This window comes from Lactuca sativa, chromosome 2, assembly GCF_002870075.4.
Source record: "Lactuca sativa cultivar Salinas chromosome 2, Lsat_Salinas_v11, whole genome shotgun sequence".
NCBI classification, from domain to species: Eukaryota; Viridiplantae; Streptophyta; class Magnoliopsida; order Asterales; family Asteraceae; genus Lactuca; species Lactuca sativa.
In genome coordinates this window covers 232,713,529-232,736,195 of record NC_056624.2, presented here as the reverse complement: position 1 = coordinate 232,736,195, position 22,667 = coordinate 232,713,529, and the positions used below count along the sequence as shown (strand labels likewise).

At 36.2% G+C, this 22,667-nt stretch overlaps 1 long non-coding RNA gene across 1 annotated transcript; it reads left to right on the top strand.

Annotated features, from left to right (window-relative positions):
* The first annotated feature begins 245 nt into the window (after positions 1 to 245).
* LOC111888883 (uncharacterized) lies at positions 246 to 1,699 on the top strand. The gene is made up of 3 exons (XR_002849341.3): positions 246 to 447; positions 1,382 to 1,421; positions 1,502 to 1,699. It is a non-coding gene; the product is annotated as an uncharacterized LOC111888883 (long non-coding RNA).
* The last annotated feature ends 20,968 nt before the right edge of the window (positions 1,700 to 22,667 follow it).

Below are 22,667 nucleotides of genomic sequence, written 5' to 3'. Positions count from 1 at the left end.
GGACCACATTCCCGTGGGACCTCGATACCGTACGGGACTAATTTTTTAAAATATTCGGGAGCGAGAGCGGGGCCGGGGCGAGATTAATTCCCGTTTATTTTCGGAACCAGGGGCGGGAGTGAGTATTTCCGTCCTGTACTCCCGCGGGGCCCCGTTTATATTTATATAAAAAATATATATATTTAATGTAAAATACAAATGGGAAATTAGGGCTTTAGCTTTCATCCGTCACTTCTCAATCCGTCTTCAGTCTTCACAAAACGAATGGCGACTTTCTAGCTTCGGCCTTCAAGATCTTCGACTGGACTTCTGACTTCAGCTTCCTTCCCGTAGGACCTGTACTCCGACTGCGACTTCTCGAAGTCTCCATCTCTTACCGGCAACCGACGACCTGAATTTGACGTTTCCCGTCACCGCCGCCGACTCCCTTCCGCATTTGACGATAATGTATCCTTAATTTCCTTCTTTACTTCTCTGATACAATTACAATTAAGGTGTATTCAGTGAACATATTTCGATTTCTCACAGTTTTCTTTTGGAAATTCGTGTGTTAATTATGTGATTTTCCTATTTTGTAATGGCTTTTATGGTGATTAATAGTTGGAGAGAAAGGTTGCTCTTTCAAATTCGTAGAAGAAAACTGTTGATTATTAACTTTCACAACCGATTAATAAATACTACCACAAATTTTCTCCTTCCTTCGTATCAGAACTCCATTTATATTAGGCAATTTGAGAAAGGTGTATTTAGTGAACAAAAGTTTGTCTACCTTATGAGGTGTTTGTGCTGGAAAGAACTGAGATTCATAATTTCATACAATATATCTATTGCTTGTTGTTATCAGTTGCACAAACTAGAACTGTAATAGAAGTTTTTGAACTGTGATTCTGTGAATATAGTCAACTGTGATTCTGTGAATATAGCAAGAGAAACTCAAACTGGATGTTGATGGTGTAATTTTATAACTTTAGTGATGTTCTATGTTTGATCAATTTCACAAACTAGAATTGTAATAGAAGATTTTTAACTTGATTCTGTGAATATAGCAAGAGAAACTCAAACTAGATGTTGATGGTGTAATTTTATAACTTTAGTGATGTTTTATGTTTCATCGATTCTTGATTTATCAAGGGCTTACATGTTTGTTTATATACATATGTTGGACTTGTATAAACTATTTTTAGATCTAAATCAAATAAGTTTCTACCTTACATGATCTGATCACTTCAATCATACATGTATTTTTTAGCTAGATAAGTCATATACAGTGTTTGATAAAGTCATATACACGATTTCTCACCGATTGTTTGTGTGAACCATTTTCAGATTTTTTTTGCTTATTACCTTTATTTTTTTCTTGGTTTGGTTGTGTTATTGATAGTGATGATTTACATTCCGATGAAGACGACGAGGGAATTGAGGTAAGATTGTTAAATTTTGCATTTTGTATTGAATAAACAAATATAACAATTTTTTTTATTATTTTTTGTTATTTATTCAGGGAGGATATTCAAATGTCAATGCATGAAGAGTTGAAGGAAATTAATGGATATTGAAGATGTAGTGAATTGGTCAAGTTTTGGACACGTTGGTATTTTATATTTGTAATTTTGGATTTGTGGTATTTTGCATTTGTAATATTGGATTTGTCATTGTAAGATTGTTGGAATAGTTGTTTTGTAATGATGGATATGTAATGTTGGATTTTTTTTTGTTTATAAAAGATTAGGTTTTAAGCTTTTAAGTTATTAAAAATAATATTTTTAGCCTAAAACAAAACAATTTTTAGCAAAAAAAATCCATTTTTAAGCCTATAAACCGGGGGAACGGGGGTGATGGAGGTAACGGGGGGTGGGACCGGGGGGCTATGTAAGCGGCGGATCCGGGGGCGGGACCGGGAGCGGGGGCGGCTATTTCCGCTCCCGTTTGGTCCCGTTGACATCCCTAATATGCAAGATCCCACCTGACTAAGTACGCGGGGCGTACTTAGCTGTACATTAAGCGTACACGCTATTTGGCTTGTACGTTGCACGTACGGACTTGTACGCCTAGCGTACTCATCCATTAAGTCAAACTGTTCATTAAGCTCTTATTTCTTAAGTCTAGAAGTCTAAACCACAGATCCGAGTCCTAATAAGTGTCTAGAACCATAAAGTCACTGACTTAGTAACTTTACATACCCCAAAAGAACCCAACTTCAAGATATAACATTATACTTTCACCAAATTGACACAATCTCATGCATGGGGGATTCTAGATCCTAAAGGTGACAACTTTATGAATCTAGAACCTCAGAAACACAAAGAGTGGCAACTCATATCTCCTAGAGTGCTATCAAACCACTAGATCTCATTCTTGGGGCCAATATGGGACCAAAACTCATATATAATAGATATAAGCCATTAATGAACAAGTTCATAGCTTTTTACCACAAACAAGCTGGAAACGAAGCAAATACTCAAGATCCACAAGTTGTTCCTTGATCCACCACCTTGCACCAAGCTTCTACTTCTTGAATATGGACTAAAGCACACCAAAATTAACACAATGAGCTCAAAACACAAAGGAGAGGCTTACGGTTTTGAATATGAGGCTAAAAGGTTAGAGTAAGCCGAGAAATGAGGGTTTCATAAGCCATAAAGATGATTATATAGTGTCAACCTTTGTAAATTAGGGTTTTAAGAATCCTTACGTACGCCCCGCATATGTCTTTGGAACCCCATCCAAGCCTCGCATGAGTATGCTAAGTGTACCATGTTGTACGCCCCGCATACTCGCTTCGCAACTTGTAGCCAAGCATACTATGTCGTACGCCCCGCGTACAACACAAGGACCAAAATACAAGTTTTACATAATACCAGGGCAATAATGAAACATACCAGGGTTCAAGTATCATATATATATATATATATATATATATATATATATATATATATATATATATATACACACACACACGTTACAATGAGCTCCTCATAATGGGTTTTCAGATCTAACTAATGCCCTGCACGTTACTTCGTCGTGAATATCCACGATTATAGGCTGGGGTATACTTAAAACTAATTAGCTTTTAAGAAGAGTGAATCGTCTCATTTAACAATTGTTTAGTTTAGCCTTATAAGGTATTATGCTTTCCCTTATGTTGTGTATAAAGTTATACTTACTATATATATACATATACATATACATATATATATACGTATACATACATATATATATATATATATATATATAGTTCTAGTTATTCTCTAGTATGAAATTCGGCATAGTAACCACTAAGTACAGTGTTAAAGTTGTATCGGAGTTGTTATCATATAGCCGTATCAGGGCCATTGTCATGTAGCCGTATCGAGGCTATTATCGGGTAGCTGTATCAGTGCTTTTATTGGGTAGTCATATCAGGGTTGTTATCCTTTGTTATCTTAGTTGTACTTAATATATATATATATATATATATATATATATATATATATATATATATATATATATATATATATATATATGTCGTGACCCGAAGATCAAGTATCATAAGGCTTCAGGCTTTGGAGAAAGAGAGGTTTACACCTATTTGGATGTAGGTGATGTAGATTATGTGATGCAAGAGTTTGGTTCGTGCTTTGGAGTCAAAGGCAAGGGCAAAATGGGAAAAGTGATGTTTCAGATTTATTTTATGAATTAAGTATTTTCGTACAATGTGTTTTAAGTAAAAAATAATTAGATAGGGTTGTAGAGATCTTCAATACATCAATGTGGATATAAATATCATTGAAAACAGAGTTGCAATGAAAAATTTGTGACTGTTAGAAGTCAGGAATGTTTTGGGCTTAGTCTAGTAGGTTGGGCATATTTGGCATCCCTAATACGTTGGGCGTACCTGGAGTATGTTGGGCATATGCAATCAGAACCCAAACTCTATTTTCATGGTTTTAGCCCTATTTTCGTGGTTTGAGCCTTATGAGCAAAAGAAGGTGTTTTTGAGTGCTTTAGAATGTTCTTAGTGCATCTTGGAGAAGAAGGAGCTCATTGGAAAAGAGTTGGTTGCATTGGAGCTTATAGATCCAGACTTTGCTCACCTTTATCTTTCTTCTAGAGGTATTAAGCTTGAATCTTGATGATGTATTTGTTAGATCTAGCTAGTTTTGGGTGTTATGAGCTTTTGGTCACTTTTGTGCATAAACTTTAGATCTTGAAAGTTTGTGACCTTGTTATGGATAAAGTTGGAAACTTTATCCATCAAAACATCATATTGATTCAGATCTAATGGTTGGAGACTTGGACTTAATGGATTAAGTTGAAAAAGATGCATTTTTGGTCCCTTTGAGACTTAAGACATGATCTTAGTTGTTTGGATCATTCTAATGGATAAATTTGGAAACTTTATCCATTATGGAGTTATTAGGAACCATAAAAATGTGATCGTTGTCCTTCTTTTCCCTCCATACATGAGTTGGTGGTCTTTTAATGGAGTTAGAGTTTTAGGGCTTTGGTTGGACACCATTAAGCCATGAAAAGTCATAAAGTTAGGAACCATAAAAATGTGATCGTTGTCCTTCTTTTCCCTCCATACATGAGTTGGTGGTCTTTTAATGGAGTTAGAGTTTTAGGGCTTTGGTTGGACACCATTAAGCCATGAAAAGTCATAAAGTTAGGAACTTTACAACTTAGGACGTCCCATAAGAATCAGATCTGGATGTTATACATGTTGTCTTAAGGAATTAAGAGGTTTGTAGACGAATTTGGGCTTCAGCGTCGTACGCTGGGCCTACCAGGTTGGCTCTTGGCACTTGTCTATGAGACCCAGGATTTTGCCTCCGGCCTGGCAAGTAAAGACCATGATACGACTCATGGCATGATGGCAATTATAAGACTTTGAATGGAACATAACAATCTTTATTGTATGTATAGTATGTGGTATTTTAGGAACCTCACTATGCTTTATGCTTACGGTTTTATGTTTATGGTTTCAGGCATTCCGGTACAAAAGGCTAGGGCCTGACGTAACTGCACCGCATCCACCAAAGTTTTTCACATTAGCAATTTTCAATATTTACTCTAATGTTTAAACAATATATTCACTTTGATCGGTTTTGGAACAACTCATTTGTATGGCTTATTGTTTTAAAAATGAAAATTTTACTATGAATTTTTGGGAGGTTACAAGTTGGTATCAGAGCATTGGTTTGAGGGATTCGGTCAGACTCTCAGGTATTTCTAAACTCAAACTGAGGATTTATAAAATCTTTCAAAACAAAATGATTTCTAAAAAGATATTTTTGTGAAATGAAAAAGGGGGTGTGATGCATGCAATCCTCCGAGCTTAAGTAAGTGATTCCCAGAATACCCATACATGTTAATATGTTATATGATATGAATGCTTGCATGCTAGAATAAGGCTAAGGATACTTATAGGAACTACATGATAGATTAGCCTAATATGTGATGCCTTGTAGCCTAGGAGGATTTGGATGCTAGATTTGGATTATGTATTGGTAGAAGTAATTGCTAAGTGTATGCTTTAAAAATTGTATACGATTAGGATCATATTGCCATGGAATGACTGATTGAGCCTTATTTATTGTTCCTCATCTTGTTGTGGTCATAGGGTAGAGTCTTTTATTCGACAGTCTATTTGATCATGTATTGTGTATAATTTGTATGCATAAGGCAATCAGCAGTTAGAGTAGAAGTTCCTAGCATGGTAGTCGCAAGTGAGCTTGGGATGTCCTTTGTTTGTTTTGTGGTTTGTAGTGTTATTTCAAAAATACTGCTTGATTTGTGCTTTATGCGACCCTTAGTGATGTGAGTTAACTATTAAGTGAATACGTTAAGTCACAGGCTGCAAAGGTTAAATAATTTCAGAGTGATGGATTTTACTATATTGCACAACTCTCGTTTGAGTCTAACCGTTGTAGGGATGAGTCTTTTACTCAAAGGATTATCTAAACTTTGTTGCATGTGGTTGCTTTCATGAAGTAGTTATTTGTCTTTAATGGGAGTTCTTCAACAGCTGATGGTAGAGTGAAGTCGGGAAGCTAGGAAAGCCTAGGAAGTGTTTAGTAGGTTTGGATGCGACGTTTAGCGAGTGCTTGGTGTACCAATGTGAGAGGATGACTTAGAAGATTCGGGGTAATTCTTGAGGAAAGTATGGATAGGTGTGGAAGGTAGTATTGAGCCCGTACTACTGAAAGCACGGGATCCATACTCGAATCGAGGAGAGTCACGAAGAAACTAGGAAGCCTATAGGATGAGGGTTCTTTGGGTATGTTTTGATCATTTATAGGTGTGCTTTTCATAATGGTGATGATCATGCGTGGAGGAGGTTCAGGTTCTAGTACAGGCTCAGGTGCAGGTGTTGAGCCATTGGATGAACGAATGCGGGAGTTCATTTCGTTAGAGATCACCTACTGTATTTTGGATCAAACTCTTGTGATCTTCGGTTAGGTCAAAGAGTAGATCATGGAGATTTTGGATGAGCGTGTTGGCATGTTCTGCACTGAGATTATGGTTATTATGGGAGCTCACACTCTTTCCTTCCACGAGTTCCATGCTTGTGGGGCTCTTAATTTCTTTGTGGAGAAGGACCCATTGATAGTAGGATGTTGTTAGTGTTGGATTAGTGTCTAAGTCCATAACTATTTTGGTATGTACTTGACCCGATGGTGCATGGTCCTTTTGGGTTGCCTTCACCAAAGCAACTTGATTGGAGAAATAAATAAAGAGAGAGATTATTATGATTTATTAATATGTTATAAGAATAATATATTAAAGGAGAAATCATATTTGTTTAATTAATATTGGTCAATAATTAATTAAGAATTAATTTTATGATCAAGTGTAATTAATTAAATTAGAAGGGCTGAATTGTAATTATGTGATAGTTACAAAATAAGGTAAGGATTATCTTATTAATAGGTTGGACGAATTTAAGGTGATAAGGCCTTAGAATTCGACTAGGATAAGGGTTTTCAAGGCTTATCTTATGGTTACTTGGTGGGCAAGCAACTAGATAAGGATAAGGACTAAAACCCTAATCTCTACACCTATATAAAGACCCCAAGGCTCATGAATTCGTCCATGCCTTCCCAAGAGGTCCTAAAGACGAATTCTTATACCTCTCCTCTCTCTTTATACCTTCTCCATTTGCTCTTGGTGTTTGTAAGCCAATAGAGGAGTGACACTTGTGACTCTAAGCCTTCCAAAGTCAATTCAAGGAGGAATTGGGATTGTTATTGCTACATAACAATCAAGGTAATATCATAAACCTAATTATATGTTAATATCGATTTCCATATGCTAGAATTAGGGTTTATAGTCTTGGATTCAAAGCATGTACAATAGAGAAACCTAGATCCAAGCATTAGGGTTTGTATGAGCACATAGGATGTCTTATGACCAAAACCCATCAGTGGTATCAGAGCCTAGACTGGTTTCAATTGTATTGATGCATTACATGTTCAAAAAATTCGATTTTTGATGTTCTGGAGGCTGGACTTGCCGAGTCCATAGCTGAACTCGCCGAGTCCATGCAAACTCGACGAGTCAACTCGTCAGATGGAGTATATCTCGGAATTTCTTGCTGTTTTTGCTTTGGGATAGTTAACTTATCATATTAGATCCATATAAATCCGATTTTATGATATATTTGACTATATTCTTGATCTAATTGAAGATATTTATCAATTAATAAGATAATTGTTTCCTTATGTGATAATTGATTAATTATGTTTGACTAAATTGATAAATTGTTTTGCAAGAAATCATTAAATAAATCAAATATGGAGAATTAGGTGATTAATTGTTAATTTAGATTATTTGTTATTTGATCCTTGTTGTTTTGAAAAGTTTCATATTTTATCTTTTAGGTTTTATAGTTTAAATTTGAACCCAAAAGTTTTGTTGTTTTGAAATTTAAATAGTTAAAACCCTAATATTTTGAAATGTTTCAAAACTTGCCCTCAAGTTTTGGAATTTAAATTTTGATTAAATGGTTTAACTTTGATGTATGTTTAAATTCTAAACCCTAATGTGTTGAAATGTTTCAAAACTTGCCCTCAAGTTTTGGAATTTAAAAGTTGATTAAAAGTTTAATTAGGAATGTTAAATTCTAAAACTCTAGTATTGTTTTGAAAAGTTCAAATCACACCCTTATGGTTTTATTAATTAATTAAGGCGTATAATTAATAGAAGTTTAATAAATCCATAAAAGTTTAGGTTTACAATTTAATTGAATTAAAAGTATAATTGTTAGATTAGACCACCTAGTATTTTGAAAGTATAAAATACACCCTATACTATATATAACATTAAAAGTCTAACATTATATATATATATATATATATATATATATATATGTATGTATGTATGAGTAAAAGTCAATCTTACCGTTAGTAGGCCTCATTCACGAAGCTGGTCTATAAGGGGTGTTTAAGGAAATTGCCTATAAAATGGCGATTGAATGGGTATCCACTCTTACCCACCGCACTCTTGACTAGTGGAGGGTCGTTAGCCGAACGGGTAGGATAGGACAAAACCTTTCATTATAAGTATAATAAAGTACAAAAGTAACTAAATGTTTTAAAAAATTCCCAATCTTAGTTACTTAGGCAAAAGTGAATTGATGCAATTCCTTGAAATTACACTTTGTGCCCTTGCGAAGACATTAGTGGAGCGTGTGTGGTTAACCGGCACACTAAATGGTTCTAAGAAAAGGTAGAAAAGGGTGACTCAATGTTTGTCATAGTTCGGTGGAGCGTGTGTGGTTTACCGGCACATCGAATAGGTGACTGTAACATGTGAGGGCACCATGTAAGTTTGCATGGTTATTCACACCCGCTTTGTGATCCTCTGCATCCCAGTCACAAACAAGAGGGGCATATCGAGATTTAAACATGCCATTGAAAGTTCAATGTATCTAAAAGGATCTAGGAGTTTTCATAGATTTAAAACTTAAATTTCCTTTTTCGTTTTTCATGGTGGAAATTAGTGAATCGTCATTCACTCACCTTCAAATATTCTGCAATTAGGGTTACGACATCCCTCTCCCGAGTTGTAGAATATTGTGTTGGGTCCTAGCCTTAGTATCTCATTTGGTTGATTTACTAAGGACTCAATCAATCAACTAACTTGAATTTGTTTTCTCCCGTTTTGTAGATGTCAAAGTTCGACAACTATGGTCTTCCCAAATCCCGTGGAACAAGCATTCCACATGAAGACGGTGTTCCACGATGCAACTGAGGAACTAGAAATCATGCTTCACTTCCTCCTCCTCCTCCTATTGGTCTCCCCAACCCACAAGATCGAAGAATTGAAAGGTTCAATATCACTAAAGCCCTATTGGAAATGAAACATGAAGATGGTAAACCCGTGTGTGCCCACGTTCTAGGAATGAAATCACACATTGATAGGTTGATAATGTTGGGTGTGTCATTCCCAGATGAGTTGGCTGTGAATTGGGTTTTGCAGTCACTTCCTGAATCATATAATGAGTTCAAAAGAAAGTATTATATGATGGATCATGACGACAACCTCATTGACCTAACTTACATGCTCATTGCTGCTGAATCAGAAATGATTTGGCGAAGCAATGGAGCGTATTTGTTGGGAAAGTTAACCGACCATGCTTCCGAGGACGTTCTAGGAGAACCGACCCACGTTTTCTGCCAAAAGATAGGGCGTTGGATACAAGTCTGCCCAAAGAGCCTGAAGAGTCCAGAAGATGGGAGAGTCAAGGAGTATGGCTACGCTTCAGGTAAAATCCACTATCTAACTCCATTAAGTTCCTATTCATTAATTCTTAATACATAATGTAATAAGATTGCATTTGAATGTTTTACAGGATCGATGAAAAGAAAGGAAGCTTGGTGAAAGAGCAAGATGAATCTAATCACAAGGAATGGATCTTGATCGCATGGACTTGAAGATTAGATTTTGAGCTTAGATAGTTATGATAGAGTTGTTAGAAAATTTTCTTTTGAAATACATAGTTTTCAATGGATTTTGCATTGGTGTTTGCATATTTTTACAACAAATGGATATGATTCTTATTTATGGTGTTTATGGAAAAGTCGAGAATTTACCAAATAGGGAGAGTTTCTCATCGCCCAAGTTTCAATTGGACAAAAATTTGGAATCATGCAACTTGGTTGCACGATGAATGAGAAATTTCATATTTGGAAATTAGACTAATTCATTGACAAAGTGTCAAGTGAAGGACTTGGAGATCGAATACACAAAGTTGCGTGTTGATCAAGTCCACCATAAGAGTAACAAAGATATTCGTCAAGATTTACTAAAGGTTTAGTAAATATGATTATACTTACAAGATTAAGTGTAATTCTGAATTGATTAAAGGGTTTAGATCAATAGCAGAACGAATAAGAAGAATCAAGTAGGCAGAAAGATAAAAGTTTCTCCATTCTAAGAAGATGGGAGAGTGCCTTTTATGCTTTATGATAGGTCTTAATGATTAAGAACCATATCTCAATTGATCCTCTAAATGAGTCTTAGTACAATTGTATGTCTAAGAAGAGGAATCAAGAATTGAAGAAATGGTTAAATCAATAAGTCAATCATACTTCGTTCCAATAACAAGTCTTAAAGTTAAGATTGTGACATCGAGTGAAAAAGTAAGGTTTATAACATTCATCAAATGTTGAAAGTTGTGATGTATTGGATAAGACAAAGACCAACTAGGACCAATTTATGAAGTATTTTTCATATGAGCTACACTAACTCTTGGATATTTGTTTGTCAAGAAATGTTTATTGACAAGAGAATCTTATATGTCAAGGAGTAAGTGAGAGTCTTAATGGTCTTGAAAGGTTTCAAGAACAAATCAAATAAACCTTATCGATCATCACTAGCACACGAGTTGAGGTTTACAACCTATCGTGTTGACATTATTTTGTTTCTGTGCCAATCCAATCGAGTTAATTATGCATGTGAGTTCTATGAGTTCTCATTTTGAACGCATAAAAGGCAAAGCACCTTAATCAATGAAAGGTACATTGATAGGAAAGGGTGAGCTGCTTAACTACTTGGAAGATATGGTAGGCAGCTGTGTTACCATAAGGCAAGAAATCAAGATTAAGAAAGTTCGATCCATATGAGTTTGAATTTGTCGTAAACTTTGGTTTTAACAAATTCACATGGATAGGAACACATACACCGTTTAAAATCTAAGTGTCATAAGATTTCCTCCTTCATGAAAATGATTGTAGGGAAATGCTTTCACTAAGAAAGATTTTAAGAAGATAGTAATTGTAAAATTGCATTCTCGAATTCAATCATGGTTACGGTATCCTTTTCCATAATTTGAATTGTGAGGTTTGGCAATTGTTTACACACACATATGAACTATCTAAGGCAAAGGTATATAAGTTCAAGAAGCCTTGATAAAAGATTATCAAAGCATTAAGTATTAGAAACATGGACTTAAGAAATTCAATAGGTATTGTTTTTCTGAAAGTTAAAGATGTTTATGAATACATGTCGAAGCTAGTGGGAGCATAAGTGTTATGTTTTATAATAATCATCATGATAGTGGGAGCATAAATGTTATGATTGTATGATTATTAAGGAAAGTATTGCAAGTTGGCAATATTAATTATAGAAAACAAGAGTCATTCTTTGTAAAGTTGTAAGGATGGAATAGTTGTTTTGTTATAATTAAGGGAGAGAATATTATGCTTCATTTCAAATCTAAAGGTTTAGGTTGAGAAATGTTAATAAATTTAGTCAAGGGTACATAGTGTGTTCTTAAAATTTCGATTATGATTACGACATTCCTCTTCACAATTCGAATTTTGAGAACATAGCAAATAAAACATTATGCGTCGTGTCCCATACGCTTCGGGTATAGGATCGATTGCAAATGCTTTAATGTTTGACCATTCTAAAATTTTCCAAATGTCTAGCGCATTTAGAGGGAAAAAGGACTAGACTCGGTTTAGACTAAAATAATTAAACAACTATCAAAGGACAATCCAAGTTCGACGAGGATTGGTTGCTTGTGAGTAGTTGGAAGTATAGTATTGGAAGATATGGAAATGTTTTCATATTAGATGGACCATATCGACATTATTAGGAATAGATAAGATTCTATTAAGAATAAGTTGTCATATGGAAAATATGGAAATGTATCCACATTGGGAATTGAATATTGATAATCAATGACTAGATTAGAAACTTTTATGCAAAAGGATGTTCAAAGGAATGAACTTTGGGTGAGAGACATCATATCTAAGGAATTGTCTTGTAACAATTTCCGATAAAAGACTTTGTAATATCATTGGCAATAGTCTTTGTGACTTTGGTGCAGTGACATTACGAAAGGATAAGTTGCATAAAATGTTAGAATCTAGCATATTCTATAAGTAGCAAGAATTTGATATTCTTTAACTTATGGAAAAAGGATTTGGAGTTGTGAAATGAGAATGATTGGAAATGTGTTCAACGTGATCTATTTCACAAAATAAGAACCATAGGTAAACATTGTGTGCATGCCAGGAGCATGGGACAAGTGTTGTAATTCAAGTAAGAAGTTGATTAACCGAAACGACAAATAATGAGTAATCAATATGGTGATAAATAAAAGGTGTTTTATTTATGCTCAAAGGATTGAGGCCATATGGGATTAGTATTATTCTTGTGTTTCACATTTGCATGTTTTGACTTCCAGAATAATTGAGTTTATTAAGAATAATCGAATTATTCGAACGAGCCACAGTCATTCATATGTTGGAAGTAGATATGAATGAAGACTGTCGTGAATTGGTGTGTGGATTGTCTAAAGAACATTAGACATAAGCAAATGTTTGCTGCAACGTTCATGAGTGCTTATGAATATGATTTGAGCATTGGATTAAACCCACGCTCACTTGGGTTACTCCATGAATTGTATCACGAGTGATTGGTGAGACGATAACATCTTATATTCTTGAAACCGAGATGTGTGAGTTGTATCTTGCAAATCGGTTGCACATTGATAATATGTAAACGCACCAGTAACTTGGTGTTATAAAACATATTGTTGTGTGTGATTCGGTGAGTGAGTGCAAGCGAGCATTGAATCAAAGCTTATCCGTTCCTTTTATCCGAAGTAGGGTAAAAGCGATATCTTTGGGCCCCTCGATGATTTAGTGATGACAAACGTAAATGCTCGGCCGGGCTGGGGCTAATTTGATTTGTTCAATTAGTCAGTCGTCATAAATCGGAATCGAGATATAGTACAAAGAGAATGATTTGAAATCATATCTCATATGATATCTAGAATGGAGGAATATATGATCCCTTATCTAAGGACACGCGTATCTGATAGGATCAGAGTTGACAGCGGCTTTGGAAAGCTACGATTGCAGATCAGGATCTGAAGTCATACGCATAATAGTTATTAGACTTATCCAAGTAGGAGACTGTTGGATTAGTGTCTAAGTCCATAACTATTTTGGTATGTACTTGACCCGATGGTGCATGGTCCTTTTGGGTTGCCTTCACCAAAGCAACTTGATTGGAGAAATAAATAAAGAGAGAGGTTATTATGATTTATTAATATGTTATAAGAATAATATATTAAAGGAGAAATCATATTTGTTTAATTAATATTGGTCAATAATTAATTAAGAATTAATTTTGTGATCAAGTGTAATTAATTAAACTAGAGGGGCTGAATTATAATTATGTGATAGTTACAAAATAAGGTAAGGATTATCTTATTAATAGGTTGGACGAATTTAAGGTGATAAGGACTTAGAATTCGACTAGGATAAGGGTTTTCAAGGCTTATCTTATGGTTACTTGGTGGGCAAAAAACTAGATAAGGATAAGGACTAAAACCCTAATCTCTACACCTATATAAAGACCCCAAGGCTCATGAATTCGTCCATGCCTTCCCAAGAGGTCCTAGAGACGAATTCTTATACCTCTCCTCTCTCTTTATACCTTCTCCATTTGCTCTTGGTGTTTGTAAGCCAATAGAGGAGTGACACTTGTGACTCTAAGCCTTCCAAAGTCAATTCAAGGAGGAATTGGGATTGTTATTGCTACATAACAATCAAGGTAATATCATAAACCTAATTATATGTTAATATCGATTTACATATGCTAGAATTAGGGTTTATAGTCTTGGATTCAAAGCATGTACAATTGAGAAACCTAGATCCAAACATTAGGGTTTGTATGAGCACATAGGATGTCTTATGACCAAAACCCATCAGTTAGTGGATATAGTGAACGTTTTCCAGACGAGTTTCTGCCCCGAGGGGTTTAACGTCAGATTTGCTTCTTGTCGTCTGAAAGACAGAACGTGAAATTGGTGGGAGGAGGTAGACTTCACTTTAGGAGGCGAGCCTATTGAGACGATGACTTGGGATGAGTTTGTGACCCGGTTTAGGGTGGAGTTTTCACCAGCTATCGAGGTGCATTAGTTGGCAAGGGAGTTTCAAGACCTTCGATAGACGAATGAGACTGTGGTGGAGATCACCACAAAATTTAGGGATAAGACTCTTTTGGTTTCATATTATGCCGCATACAAGGATATGAAGAAGACTCGGTACAATGATATGTCGCAAGACGATTTCAGGGAGTTTGTTAGCTCTTCAACTTGTCAGACTTTAGAGGACATATTAGCTAGAGCCTGAGAGCGGGAGATAGATTTGGAGCACCTCGGGAAGAGGAACCCAAAATAGGTGCAGCCAGTTGGGAGTCCTGCGAAGAGACCCAAGACTTCTAATCAGCGAGTGATTGGTCATGAGGGCCGAGGTCAGTGCAGCACGTGCAAGAAGCAGCATGATGGAGTTTGTCGATATAGGGGTTTGGGTTGCTACACGTGTGGTATGCTTGTTTTGTCAGCAGATATTGTCCCTAGGGGACGAGTCTGTTATGTTTCCACTGCAACCAAGTGGGCCAAAATAAGGCCATCTGTTCGGAGTTGATGAGGGAAGCAGTGAGGGCACCTGATCCATCCACTATGAGGATTACTAATGGTTGTTAGGTTAGAGTGGATGTTCTTGTGGTAAGGAGTCGAGGATTTCAGTCACAGGCCGATGAGATCTGAGTTCCACTAGTTGACGTCGCAAGAATGTGTCATTTTCTTTCCTTCATGCTCTTATTATTTGCGTTTGTAATGGTATGTTGTGTGTGAGACGCTATGTGTGGTTTATCTAAGTTTCACCTAGAAAATAAAAGTTTCCTCATGAGGGTCTAGACATTTTATTTTTAGAATCTTCATATGTGATTTTGCATACCGAGAGCCATGCATACAGGATATTCAGGTGAGCCAGTTTTGAAATTCGATGTGGGTGCATTGACAAATGCCAGAGTAAGCTTTAAGTGAGATAAGACCAGTAGCTTATTCGATCTTTGGTAGTATCAACTAGGAACTCAAGGAATCCACAAGGTGGGGCATGTTGGGTTTGAATGAAGGATTTTTAGGGGTCTTTCGGAGATACGATGCAATGAGGAATTGGTTTGATCGTGGGTGTAAGATTGGTAGTTGTCAATTTTATACATTTGAAGTATGGTAAGTTACAGGGAGGCATGGATATTAATCTAGTGCAAGTAGGTCGTTGATTTGGTTGGGTACCTATTTCGATAGTTGAGATTTTGTTATTCGTCATCTGATAAAGTTACCAAGGACTTATAGTGGATTCAGTGGAAAGTGCTCAGGGATATTGAGGTCATTGAGATTTCGAGGAGTATTCATTTAATTTTGGCATGTGTGTGTTCACTAGGATTGGTGTGACAACCCGAAATTTCCAATTGTATGAACATTAACTATTCAATAAAAGCTAGTCCAGTTTCAATGAACTTCAAACTTTTCCGAATAAGTTTGTGTACATTAGGGTTTACATTTAAAGAGATATCAGGAGAGTGGATGCTCATGGGTTTGTGAAACTTGAGCATTTCAAAACTTCATAATGTTAGAGTCCAATTCCAGAATAAAAATATTTTCTGCCAAAATATTTCAGGACTATAAATAGATTTCTGAACTAAATTCATTCATTATTCACATTTCCAACTAGAGAAAAGCCATATTCTCTCTCACGGATCTTCAGGTTTTCATCCCAAATCGTGAGTACACTTCTCTAGTTGTGTTATAATGTTTGTTTTATGCTTAATAACATAGATTACATGTCTAATATGTGAGATCTGGGAGTTTACCGCCCAAGAACGTTTTTGGGGAGTAAACTCCAAAATGGTGCTTTAAGGCTATCTAGTCCTATTTCCTTGTTAGGTAACTACCTTAGGATGATATGTATGTTCATTTGAGACTAGAAAACAATCAAAATCATATAGTTTTAGGAGTTTACAGCCCAATAATTTCTTGGACCGTAAACACCTTTTTCAAGGGCTTAAAGTGCCCTAATCACCCCCTAAGGCTTTAGACTTTAACCCTCAAATACTTGTAGCTAAAATGGGGACTAAAACACATCAAAATCATCCCTAAAAGGGAGTTTACGGCCAAGAAATTCTCTTGGGCCGTAAACTCCAAGTAAAGGCACCAAAGTGTGCCTAAAGTCCCCCTTAGCCTAAATCAAAAGCCTAGAAATTATCCTACTTGTGCAAGGGACTTAAAAGAATTAAAACATCCACCCCATGAGAGTTTACGGCCGTAAACTATAAGGGTTATGGTCTTTAGGCCGTAAACTCCTCATAGGAGTGTTATCTATGCCCTAAACTACCCAAAGGATTAAACCACCAAACTAGGCTTATTCTAGAATTCATTTAGCACCTTAAAACACCCAAAACCACCAAGGTTGGAGTTCACGGCCGTAAACTCAAGGGTTTACGACCGTAAACTCCTTAGGTGGGGTTTGTTGGGTGGTAAACTCTTATTTAAGGTTCTTGGAAGCTTCAAACCCCTTTAGCCTTGTCCCATAACACTTAGATGCAACCATTAGGACCTATAACACTTATACAAAGTGTTTACATGTTCCTAAGTGTCCCAACTTATTTCATTAAGTTATTATTTGGCTAATTAGTTATATATATATATATATATATATATATATATATATATATATATATATATGCTTATTATATGATAACTAGGCTCGTGCGTGTGAACAAGTCTCCGTTTGCCACCTAGCACAGTATCCAACACTACAATCCAAACCACTCACCACAAGTGAGTTCATACCCCCTTTAATTAACCTTTGAAATGCTTTTAAATGTTTTAAATACTTTATGGGGGGATACAAGTTCAATGCTTATAGTTATTGAAATCAATCACATGTGATTGCATTAATCACATGTGATTAATAACTAGAAAACCAATGATTTTATCACTGTTCAAACTGTTTATCAAACTGCTCTACTTCGAAATGTTTTACAAACTCTTTTACTTATCAAATACTTTTATTTAAATTTTGTTATACTTCTTATAAATTGCATGCCCATATATGTATAGATATATAAGCAATGTTTAACGGGCTTAGGAAGGCCATCCGCCCTATTTCCTTTTTCTTGATTTGGATGTGGTCTGGTGGGATTCCGGGTGACCATCCGAAGGTCGTTTCAATATTAGTTATATATCAAATATACATATATAAACATAAAAGTACTTCCATATTCATGCGTACTATACACATCACTAGTAAGTTACCATCGGGGTAACACAGGATCATACTACTACAACTTCTAGATCAATGAGTCAGTTCATTCATGAGTCTATACATTACATTACTACGAGAACATATACAACTATACTAGAAAGAGAACATATACAACTATACTAGGAAGAGAACATATACAACTATATTAGGAGGAGAACATATACAACTATACTAGAAAGAGAACATATACAACTATACTAGGAGGAGAACATATACAACTATACTAGAACGAGAAACATTACACTACATATACAAGAATACGTTAACAATTGTGATCCACTGGATCGGAGCATGCCTTAAATGTCATGGCCTGAGTTGTAGCCAGAATTCTCTTGGAGGGAAAGCGTGAGTTTGCGTATAGATCTATACTGGATTGACTATCCTACACCTTGCTGCTAGCTACAGCCGGACCTGCAGGTCTGCGGGTGCCAAACGTCATTCCGTTATTACGACCATTCTTTTTTCGTTGTTACCAGTCGATAGTATGGTGCAATTATCACATTATACCTAAATATAAATCCGGTTTAAGGTAGTTAGTACAACATTAGTTCCTATAATACAAAACTACAGTACTACAATGATTTACCCATTGCATATTTTTAGTGATAACCTCACTTAAACATTAATGTACAAACTATATTTGTTAAATGATAGTTACACTTGGGAAATTACACACTTTTACAACAAACGAGCATACAAAACAGTTAAGCCTTGGTAGAAGGCTACTTTAATAGAAAATATAGGTTTTTCTGAGAGATTCAAACTTTTACAAACACTTACATACATTTTACAAACTTATACTTGAGACACGTTCAAACATTTTGATAACAAACACCGACACTAAAATACTTATGAACTCACCAGCTTAATGCTGATAAACTCTTTCAAAATAACTTGTATTCTCAGGTCATCAGTAGACAGGTGCCGATGCCAGCTTTTGAGAAGATGGGGCGCCTTCAAGACTCATCATATTATTTTGATTTACATTATATTTTTGGTGTCTAAAACTGTACATAACTCGCTTGTATTAAAATTATAGACAAAACTTCAAAAATGGTCCCTGTGGTTTTCGAAAATATCAAGTTTAGTCCCTAAGTTCAAAAAACCTCACAGATCGTCCCTATGGTTTCAAAACTTTTAACATTTGGTCCCTCCGGCTAACTCCGTTACCATTTAGCCGTTAAGTCAGGGGCATTTTTTTCATTTCACTCCTTAGGGACCATTTATGAGGTTTTGTATTCCTTTTTTTAAAAATAAATAAATAATAAATAAAATTTAATATGCAAGGGTCCCACCTCTCTCTCTCTCTCTCTCTCTCTCTCTCTCTCCTGCAACTTTGTCTCTTACCCCTAGATTTTTCGTTCCTTCATTTCCATTTGAAAACGCGTGAGATTCTTTACATTCAAGGTGGCCAATGTGGTAACCAGATTGGTGCCAAGTTTTGGGAGGTAGTGTGTGCAGAGCACGGCATCGATGTCACCGGGAAGTATACCGGAGACTCTGAACTCCAGCTCGAGAGGATCAACGTTTATTACAATGAGGCTAGTGGCGGCAGGTTTGCTCCACGCGTGGTGCTCATGGATCTGGAGCCTGCTACCATGGACAGTCACAGATCTGGTGCTTACGGACAGATCTTCAGGCCTGACAACTTTGTTTTTGGCCAGTCCGGCGCTGGTAACAATTGGGCAAAATAACAAAAAATTAGATTCCCCGAGAGTAGCACAAGTTATCGTTGTAAATTCGGTGATCCAAGTTATCTCGTTTGTTCTTAAGTCTAGTTTCACCCTCAATTCTTCAATCGAAATCATCAACGCAATCGACAAACCTTGAATGTTTGTTGGATTGTACAACACCTGTTGTACTATCTCAATTCCTCTCCAAGGTATGAATCTACTGAAATTTCCATCGATTTATGCAAATACAAGATGACTTTTTGAGATTACGGATGCACATGGTGAATATTTATGGAATTTCTCATTCTATTCCATCTCAAATACAATGTGAACTGATGCTTCAGAAGCCTGCTCCATGTCTGCTCCATTATGAGGGATACAAATGACTCATTCCAGAAAATCATGATTTTTGGTTTAATGTGTATATTTCTTATTTTCTCATAATCCCAATAGAAAATATATGTGTATTTGGTTCAGCTCAAATTCTGATGCCAGCTAGAAGAGAAAACACCTATTCTATGGTGAATTTATTAAGCTGCACATCAACTATTCGTGAAAATGCCTCCATAAAGCTATCACCATGATTTCTTAACTTTTTCACCTCCTTCCATGTCTTCACCTCTTCCTCTAAAAAAACTCATCTTCCCACATTAACATCCTGTTAAATTAACCATAAATCAACATGAACAATTTAATCCCAAGCTTGGTTTCATGAAGAAAAGAAAAATAGTTACACTAAAAAGGAAGAACACACAAGCTACCATTGTTGTCTCCTACTTTGCACCTGGTACCACCTCACCTTGAAGTTGCTCGAAAACAAAGGAAAAAACAAATTAAACTACAGACAGAAAGATGGATTTAAGGAGAATACGGTTGAGGACGAATATTTAAGGGTTTTTTTAAGCAGCTTTGGTTGTCAATGGTGAACAAAAGGTCATGTTCTTTGTTTCTTACGAGAGAGATAGAGAGAGAGAGAGAGAGACCCTTTAATATTAAATAATTATATTTATTTTTCTTTTTAAAAAAAAATTAAGGCAAAACTTCATAAATGGTCCCTGTGGTTGTGAAATGACTGAAATACCCTTCACTTAACGGTCAAAAGTTAACGGAGTTAGCGAAAAGGACCATTTGTTAAAAGTTTTGAAACCATAGGGACCATCTGTGAGGTTTTTTGAACTTAGGGACTAAACTTGATATTTTTGAAAACCACAGGGACCATTTTTGAAGTTTTGTCAAAATTATATATTTAATGCAATGGATGATGTTGTTTGCTTATTTACATTTACTGTGTTGTGATACTGTACATGACGTCCTCCGCCCCAGAACGTTTCCGCCGTTCTTGGTTTTGGGGTGTGACAATTGGCTTGAAATGAAATAATAGTCCTTGTGAGCTCAGGTTGTCGACAACTTCGAGTAGTAAGGTTGGGAGATCGATTGGAAATCTATCAATTTTGTGGTTGGAAGAGCGCAGTTGAATCCAAGTGGGGGAGAACCGCTTGGACTAAGGGATTGCCTAAGGAATGAGATTTCAGGTTACCTTGTGTATCAGTGGTGGCACATGGCGGGTATGTGATTAGGTTGAGGTTGAGGGTTATGATAGAGCCTCTCTGCCCGCTCTTGTCTGATAAAGGCTTTGGGACTCGAAGCATGACCCAAATACTTGATTGGGTTATAGTCAACTGAGGTTTCGACCCATGATTTATTTGGTTGGCAAGTAGCAGTAGAAGTGTTGTAAGATAGCGGGGTGACCATATCATTCACTAGGTTGGCAGATAGTATAGTAGTGTTGTAATGTGACATCCCCAAAATCTCGGCCAGAAAAGACTGATTTTCATTTATGCTTTTAAAATAATTTCAGAGTAAATCCTTTTGATTTGAAAGAGTTGCGGAATTTGTTCCCAAAAACAAAGTATGATAAAATAATATTTACCAAAGCATTTCATAAAGAAATGTATTTTCATTATATAATCAAAACTCGGGATGTCATGTTCCGATACAGACCATAAAGCATAAACGATAACATTACAAGTTGTTCAACAAATATATACATATACAGACTTGTAAACAAAACAAATTGATGATTCATCCATCTTATGCCCTTGCGCCACTTCCTATAATACAAATAAAACTGAGTCGGTCAGGCTTGGGAGCCTGGTGAGCATATAGGGTTTTCAACCCACAATAAATAATTATATTTAATTCCACCAACCAACAATAACCCAATTAATCATTCCCGTTATTCTCACTTTACGTCCCTAAGACAACTAACGTAAGGGACCAAGTCTAAGAATATTTCATTGGGGCGACAACACATGCTTCGGGGGTTTCCCAACAATATAAGTCAAATAAGGCAACCATGAGGGGGATGAAGTACAACGAATGAACACCTAAGTTCATTAACACCTACAGGTGGTGAACCTGCTAGCGTTCCACAAGATTGTCTAGAAAAGTCTGTGGCCGTCATCTAAACTCCGCTAGATGACTGAATCAAATACAACATCGAGGCCTCTCATATGTTTATCACATGTCAACTATCTACCCATGTTCTACCCAACATATTAGTAGATAAAAATATATATTTATATACATAGTTTAAAACCAGTATAGCATGTTCAATCAATACATATTCCACATAACAGATGCGGCACACACACATAACACGTATTTCATCGAGAATAAATCAGATCTATGAGATAGAAGAAATTGAATATACATTCACACATATAACAACAAAATATACACATAACACGTATTTTATATAAAATACTTCATAATTATGCGTTAGAAGAAAGTAACTACACACTCACTTGATCAGAAGATGATCGGACAACACTACGGCTTGTAGAAGTAGTATTCTTCGGTAGATCTGGAAGATCTTCACAAAAACTGGACTCCTCGAGGGCAGAGCTTCGACTCGGGAATCTTACTTCTCGGGATCTTCGGGGCCTCGGGACTTGCTTTGGGGCTCGGGAATTATACCGGGGCTACGGGATAATTCTTGCACGAAAAACGATGGAAAAACGCGAGAGAAAGGGAAGAAATGATCAAAGAACTCGGCTGCCCTCGACATCCTTTTATAAGGGCTGGAACTTCGAATTACGCTGGGCGTAATTTAAGGTTACGCTGGGTGTAACTTGGATCAGCTCGCTGACTCCCCCCCTTGGATAATATCGGTTATTTTATATTTAAATTAAATATCAAAAATATTTAATAAACTTCAAAAACTCATTTCTTCCTCATACGAACTCTGTTTTCGACGTTCTTTATATCCCCGCGTAGGTGAGACTACGCTCTACAACGTTTGTTTAGACTCCATCGGCTAATTTTGAATTTGTTTTTATTTTTTATTTTTAGTAGGTCGGGACAGGAAAACTCCATTATA